Below are 8237 nucleotides of genomic sequence, written 5' to 3'. Positions count from 1 at the left end.
AAATGAGATGTCTGTGATGATTTTGATAGCGGTGGTGCTTTTGTTGTGTATATGCTGTGTGTAGCACTGGACTCACCTTATCACCCTCGCACCCCCTTCTCCTCTAATAACCTCATTTGTGTTTTGTAGCTCAGCCAGCAATGCGTCCCAAGGCAAGACCACAGAGGCCAGAAGGTGGCGACATGGGGTCCGAATCTTGGGACAATCCTACGTCTGGTGCTGAGGAGCTCCAATTCTCGCCCGTCAATCCGCTGGGTCTGTTCTCCACGGATGAGAGCGCGGACTTCCAGGAACCTGCATTGCCACACTTCAGAAGCCATTCCACCCCAAGGCCATCTAGTGGTCCTCCGGTCATTCCCGCCTCCACTCTGGAGGTACCGGCCCCAAGCACCTCGCCACAGGGCACCCCATTTGTCCAGGTCTCGTGGACGCGGCAGGTCTGTTTCACGAGCGCCACATGAGAGCGGAGAGATGGTACAGTTGTCCAGGAGGACTGTAGACATTGGCGACCAGCTCATCGAAGCACTGGGGAGCATATCCCGACAGCTGGCCACCATGACCGAGTACATTCTGCGGATGGCGGAGGCCCTGGATGCGATAGCCAGGAACACTGCTGGCACAGGCCTCCCCGTGGTCCCCGAGCGCAACACTCCATCCCTAGGTTCCGCACCACCACTGCGAACGACAGATGAGAGCAAGGACCAAGATCCTGCTTCTGCGTCAGAGAATATTGCCCCCTCGTCAGCCCCCGCTCCCGTATCCATGCAATGACCGCATCTGCCTTCATTCCCCGCCGGAGGAGCTCTTGGGCCAGGCACTGTGGAGCGAGGAGGGGAAGGGGCAATGATGGTGAGAAGAAGGGGCGGGGAGAAGGAAAATGATATCTGTGTTATATCTCCATCTGGGTGTATGCAATCTTTTGTAATGTATGGGGGTTGGGAACCACCCTCCTGCTTTGCCTTTGTATTCTGTGTTGCTGGACATGTTAAACATTTGATTGATGTCAATGGTGCAAAAAGTGGGTTGTGGGCGGGGGTTGGGTGTTTTTGCCCGTGATACTTATGATTTCAGACCAATGTTGGTATACATTTTTTTTTATTGAACATTATCTTGTTGCGCATTGTCTCAGATAGCTGGACCATTACACACTGGTAATTCCTTAACATGAAAGGGTTAAATACAACTTAACTTCAATCAACATAAACTTTAACTGGCACCAAGGTGATGGGCACAGCAGTGTGTCAGTGTTGTCACTCACATCAACGTTCTTTCAGAGAAACATAGAAACGTAGAAAATAGGTGCAGGAGTAGGCCATTTGGCCCTTCGAGCCTGCACCACCATTCAATATGATCATGGCTGATCATGCAACTTCAGTACCCCATTCCTGCTTTCTCTCCATACCCCTTGATCCCTTTAGCCATAAGGGTCACATCTAACTTCCTTTTGAATATATCTAACGAACTGGCCTCAACAACATTCTGTGGTAGAGAATTCCACAGGTTCACAATGATCTGAGTGAAGATGTTTCTCCTCATCTCGGTCCTAAATGGCTTACACCTTATCCTTAGACTGTGACCCCTGGTTCTGGACTTGCCCAACATTGGGAACATTCTTCCTGCATCTAATCTGACTAATCCCGTCACAATTTTATATGTTTCTATGAGATCGCCTCTCATTTTTCTAAATTCCAGTGAATATAAGCCTAGTCGATCCAGTCTTTCTTCATATGTCAGTCCTGCCATCCCTGGTATCAGTCTGGTGAACCTTCACTGCACTCCCTCAATAGTAAGAATGTCCTTCCTCAGATTAGGAGACCAAAACTGTATACAATATTCAAGGTGTGGTCTCACCAAGGCCCTGTACAACTGCAGTAAGACCTGCCTGCTCCCATACTCAAATCCTCTCACTATGAAGGCCAACATTGCATTTGCCTTCTTCACCGCCTGCTGTACCTGCATGCCAACTTTCAATGACTGATGTACCATGACACCCAGGTCTTATTGCACCTCCCCTTTTCCTAATCTGTCACCATTCAGATAATATTCTGCCTTCCTGTTTTTGCTACCAAAGTGGATAACCTCACATTTATCTACATTATACTGCATCTGTCATGCATTTGCCCACTCACTTAACCTGTCCAAGTCGCCCTGCAGCCTCTTAGCAGCCTCCTCACAGCTCACACTGCCACCCAGCTTAGTGTCATCTGCAAACTTGGAGATATTACATTCAATTCCTTCGTCTAAATCATTAATGTATATTGTAAATAGCTGGGGTCCCAGCACTGAACCTTGCGGTATCCCACTCGTCACTGCCTGCCATTCTGAAAAGGACCCGTTTATTCCTACTCTCTGCTTCCTGTCTGCCAAACAGTTCTCTATCCACGTCAATACATTACCCCCAATATCATATGCTTTAATTTTGCACACTAATCACTCGTGTGGGACCTTGTCAAAAGCCTTTTGAAAGTCCAAATACAACACATCCACTGGTTCTCCTTTGCCCACTCTACTAGTTACATCCTCAAAAAATTCTAGAAGATTTGTCAAGCATGATTTCCCTTTCATAAATCCATGCTGACTTGGACTGATCCTGTCACTGCTTTCCAAATGCGCTGCTATTTCATCTTTAATAATTGATTCCAACATTTTCCCCACTACCGATGACAGGCTAACCGGTCTATAATTCCCTGTTTTCTCTCTCCCTTCTTTTTTAAAAACTGGGGTTACATTAGCTACCCTCCAATCCATAGGAACTAATCCAGAGTCTATAGAATGTTGGAAAATGATCACCAATGCGTCCACTACTTCAATGCCTGCATGAGACGATCAGGCCCTGTGGAGTTATCGGCCTTCAATCCCATCAATTTCCCTAACACAATTTCCTGACTAATAAGAATTTCCTTCAGTTCCTCCTTCTCTCTGGATCCTCGGTCCCCTAATATTTCCGAAAGTTTATTTGTATCTTACTTCGTGAAGGCAGAACCAAAGTATTTGTTCAATTGGTCTGCCATTTCTAATTATAAATTCACCTGATTCTGACTACAAGGGATCTACATTTGTCTTCACTAATCTTTTTCTCTTCACATATCTATAGAAGCTTTTGCAGTCAGTTTTTATGCTCCCTGCAAGCTTACTCTCATACTCTATTTCCCCCCTCCTAATTAAGCCCTTTGTCCTCCTCTGCTGAATTCTAAATTTCTTCGAGTCCTCAGGTTTGCTGCTTTTTCTGGCCAATTTATATGCCTCTTCCTTGGATTTAACACTATCCTTAATTTTCCTTGTTAGCCACGGTTGAGCCACCTTCCCCGTTTTATTTTTACTCCAGACAGGGATGTACAATTGCTGAAGTTCATCCATGTGATCTTTAAATGTTTGCCATTGCCTATCCACCATCAACCCTTTACGTAACATTTGCCAGTCTATTCTAGCCAATTCACACCTCAAAACATCGAAGTTACCTTTTCTTAAGTTCCGGACCCTAGTTTCTGAATTAACTGCATCACTCTCCATCCTAATAAAGAATTCTACCATGTTGTGGTCACTCTTCCCCAAGGGGTCTCACACAACAAGATTGCTAATTAGTCCTTTCTCATTACACATCACCCAGTCTCGGATGGCCAGCTCCCTGGTTGGTTCCTCGACATATTAGTCTAGAAAACCATTCGTAATACACTCCAGGAAATCCTCCTCCACCGCATTGCTACCAGTTTGGTTAGCCCAATCAATATGTAGATTAAAGTCACCCATGGTAACTGCTGTACCTTTATTGCACACATCCCTTATTTCGTTTTTGATGCTGTCCCCAACCTTACTACATCATCCAACAGCAACTGAATGAATGTTACAGGCTTCTTAGCTTTTATGGTAACTTTTAAATAAGAAAAATCTTATCCATTGAGAATTTCTTTCCAATTATCTTAACTGTTAATTCTTTCTAATTATCAAACTGTTGCAGTACTACTGACTGCCGACTGATGTCGATGCTAAACGATTAGAAGTTGTCATTCTCACAGCACCACCAGCAGGTAGTTAGGGATATGACACTCATTCATTTTAATGCTCAGTCATATTTGTTTTATGCAAAGCCCAAAGAATTGATTTTAGAAACGTGCCCATAGGTTTTTGCAGATAAGGTGAAAAGGTCGATTGTGCATTTTGTATTTGCTTTTAACTTCAGTGCAATATTGAAGGAGTGCTGCATTGTCGAACGTGCTGTCTTTTGAATGGGACGATAAATCAATGAACCGCCTCCGCAGTTGATATCCCATTCGAAGAAGATCAAGTCCTCCTGGTGTCCGGAAGTGGTGAAGCAGAGGAGGGGGAGGTGAAGGGGTTGTTGGGAAGGAGGGAGAGGGAACGAGGGGAGGAGCGGTGGGAGGGAAGGTAGTTGGAGGGGAGGAAAACAGGTTTCAGGGAAGGAGAAGGGGTGTTGGAGGGAAGGGGAGGAGGCTGGATGGGAAGAGAGGAGAGGGAGGTGGGAAGGGAAGCGAGTGAAGGATAAAGAGAGAAGGAAGGTGAGGTGAAATAGGGAGTGGGGAAGAGGTGAGGAGGGAGAAGAGGAGGGGAAGTGAGTAGGATGGAGGGAAGGAGAAGTTGAGGAGGAGGAAGAGAGGGAGGAAGAGGAATGAGAGCAGAGGAGGAGAAGGGGAGGGAGATGAGGACTGGGAAGAGGAGGAGGGAGAGAAGGCAGGAGGAGTGAAGGGGAACAGGCGCAAGTGGTAGAAGGAAAGAGCAGGAGGAAGAAGGAGGAGGAGGGCGAGGGAAGGAGGGGAAGGGGAAGGAGGGGAAGTCTGACTCAGCAGGGGTGGGAGATATGATATTAATGTGTAAATTTGATTTTTTTTTTTAAACAACAATCTCAGTTGTAGTCTTCTGATAACAAGTCTGTCCTACGCATTTAGGCTTTCTCATAAGTTGAAGTACAGACCACAATTAAAATGTGTGGTCTTAAATGGGATGACAAGTTGTGCTGACTGTTTACATAGGCCAACAACCATTAGTTTCTGTGGTGGGGTGTGGGGTATGCAATATTAATTTGTCTTTAATAAAAAACTAGACAGTCAAGACTTCTACATGGAGCTGCCTCAGTGGCAACACCTTCAATAAAATAATGGGCCACAGCATCTGCAAGCGGCTGTGAGATTTTGGCAGGTTCACGCAATGGGGCCCCACCGACAGAGCCAGACCCAGCCACTGGAGCATCAAGCTGGCACCGGGAATTATTTTCATTATAAGGGAAGTGTGAGGTCATCCATCCATCCATTTCTTTCTTTTTTTCTCCTTGTCTCTAATGGCAGTTGGTCATTATCCCACCATTCACACCCTATCTCGACGAATGTTTTTCTAACTCCTGGCATTAGCATTTGAATTTGGGCCACCATCACTTTTGTCTCTCTATTTTCTCGCCTTCCACCCTATCAGACCTTCCCTTTTGTTCTTTCCTCCCCTCCCCCTTTCAGTGCTTGTTAAGAATATGTTCTTTTCCGAACACTCTCCAGTTCTGACGAAGGGCCACCGACCCGAAACGTTAACTCTGCTTCCTCTCCACAGATGCCACCTGACCCGCTGAGATTTCCAGCATTTTCTGTTTTTATTCCAGATTCCAGCATCCGCAGTATTTTGCTTTTGTATTTGTGTGAGGTCATCCACATTGGAGCTAATAAAGACAAATTGGAATATTTTCTTAAGTGTGAGAAACTAGGAGCTGTGGAAGAGCAAAGGGATGTGGGTGCCCATGTACACAAATCACTAAAAGCTAGTGCACAAGGACGAAGGAAGAGTAATGGGGTTGGAATATACAAGTGAGGAAGTGATGCTTCCGTTGAACAGAGCCTTGGTCAGAACCCATCTGGAGTTCTGTGTTCAGTATGGGACGCCGCATCTCAGGAAAGATATATTGGCCTTGGAAGGAGTATGTTATTCATGATGTAATTGGTTGCTGTCACATCATATTCCAGGAACAGAACAACAACAACAATAACAACGTGTATAAATAGCACCTTTAATGTAGTGAAATGTCCCAGGGCACTTCACAGGACTATTATGAGACAAAGAAATTTGACACCGAGCCGCATAATGAGAAATTATGGCAGGTCATCAAAAGCTTGGTCAAAGAGGTAGGTTTTAAAGAATGTCTTGAAGGAGGAAAGAGAGATAGAGTGGCAGAGGTTTAGGCAGGGAGTTCCAGAGCTTAGGGCCGAGGCAACAGAAGGCACGGCCACCAATGGTTGAGCGATTATAATCAGGGATGCTCAAGAGATCAGAATTAGAGGAGCGCAGACATCTCGGGGGGGGGGTGGGGGTTGTGGGCTGGAGGAGATTACAGAGATAGGGAGGGGCGAGGCTGTAGAGGGATTTGAAAACAACATTTTGAAATCGAGGTATTGCTTAACTGGGAGCCAATGTAAGTCACCAAGCACAGGGGTGATGGGTGAGCGGGACTTGGTGTGAGTTAGGACATGGGCAGCCGAGTTTTGGATCACCTCTAGTTTATATAGGGTAGAATGTGGGAGGCCAGCCAAGAGTGCGTTGGAATAGTCAAGTCTAAAGGTAACAAAGGCTTGGATGAGGTCTTCAGCAGCGGATGAACTGAGGCAAGGGTGGAGACGAGCGATGTTATGGAGGTGGAAATAGGCGGTCTTAGTTGTTTAAAGGTTGTGTTGTAGAATTTATTTCACTTTTAAATAAACCTGATTGGAAGTTTCCCTTTTCTATTAAGATTTATCAAAGTTAAGGGTGCAACCTTTAATATTTACATTCCAAATATTTTTAATGCCTTGATAGCTGGGTATGATACAATAGTGGTTATGGTCTTGGATCAGCTAAACCCAAAGGTCAGGAGCTCAAATCCCCTCATGGTAAATGATCAACTCAATAAATTAGCTAAATAGTGTCCGCCGTGGCTTAGTGGATAGCACTTAGTGGAGTCAGAAGCTTATGGATTCAAGTCCCACTCCAGGTATTGAGCACAAAAATCTAGGCAGACACTCCAGAGAGTGCTGCACTGGCAGAGGTGCCGTCTTTCAGATGAGATGTTAAAATAAGGGCCCGCCTGCTTGCTCAGCTGGACGTAAAAGATCCCATGGCACGATTTTGAAGAAGAGCAGGGGAGTTATACCCGGTGTCCTGGCCAATATTTATCCCTCAATCAACATCACTAAAACAGATTATCTGGTCATTGTCACATTGCTGTTTGTGGGAGCTTGCTGTGAGCAAATTGGCTGCCGCGTTTCCCACATTACAACAGTGACTACATTTATAAAGTACTTCATTGGCTATAAAGCGCTTTGGGATACTGAGGTTGTGAAAGACACTATATAAATGCAAGTTCTTTCTTTAGTGGCCAGCCTCAAATGACCATGAGGGCTGCTTCATTTTCAGGGAATGTCCTTCAGGGAAAAGAAGCCGATGGGCATACTATGGCTAGTTCTGTTTTCTAGTTTGTCTGAGTACATTAGCAATGCACGCAGTTGAGTTTATTTTATGAAGAATTGGGTACGCTGGCTCCACTTTATTTGCCTGCAGTCAATTTGTGACTCTTGGCTCTGGCCCAAGTGTATGAATTAAGAGCTAAATCAAAACAGATAAGACTTACGTCGTCCTGGTGCTTTATCCGCTCACAGACATTTTGCTTTTCAAATCCGCATGCAGTCTGGCTCCTGTCCCTCTTGGAATAGGCATCTAGCAAGGGAGCACAGCTGGAATTTCTCTCAAATATAACACTAAATCTCACCCAAGGGGGGGCTCGTGCAGCCATGCTCTTGCTTGCATTGTTGAACTGGCAATGATCTCAGGTGCAGAGGTGCATTTTGTACTGTGCCCACTATTTTGATTTACAATGTTTTGGATGCCATTTGATGAATGCTTTTTCACACACGTGTTTTGCATTTCCTAAAAGAGGTTCTGGCACATAACGTTCTGTTCACAAAACACTTAATTTAAAAAGTCTCCAATGTACAGTAAACGACAACAGAGACAGTTTGAAAAATGAAATGATTCCTTTATTTAACATATTGGTCCCATTATCCTAAGAGGGGGGGGTGGGGGGGCGGGTGGTAGAGGGAGTAATAATATTGGGGCTGAAATAGCCCTCCGCCCGAAACGGGGTGCACCTACCGATTTTTATGTGCACTGTCTGCCCCAATGCATGGGGCGGACAATCCGAGGAAATTCAGCACTTTGGTTATTTTTTTTAAGAGTGGGGCGAATGTGGTGTTATCAGTGGGGCAGAAGTGGGG

Source organism: Pristiophorus japonicus, chromosome 10 (genome assembly GCF_044704955.1).
Source record: "Pristiophorus japonicus isolate sPriJap1 chromosome 10, sPriJap1.hap1, whole genome shotgun sequence".
Classification (NCBI taxonomy): domain Eukaryota; kingdom Metazoa; phylum Chordata; class Chondrichthyes; family Pristiophoridae; genus Pristiophorus; species Pristiophorus japonicus.
Note: the sequence above shows the minus strand (reverse complement) of the source record.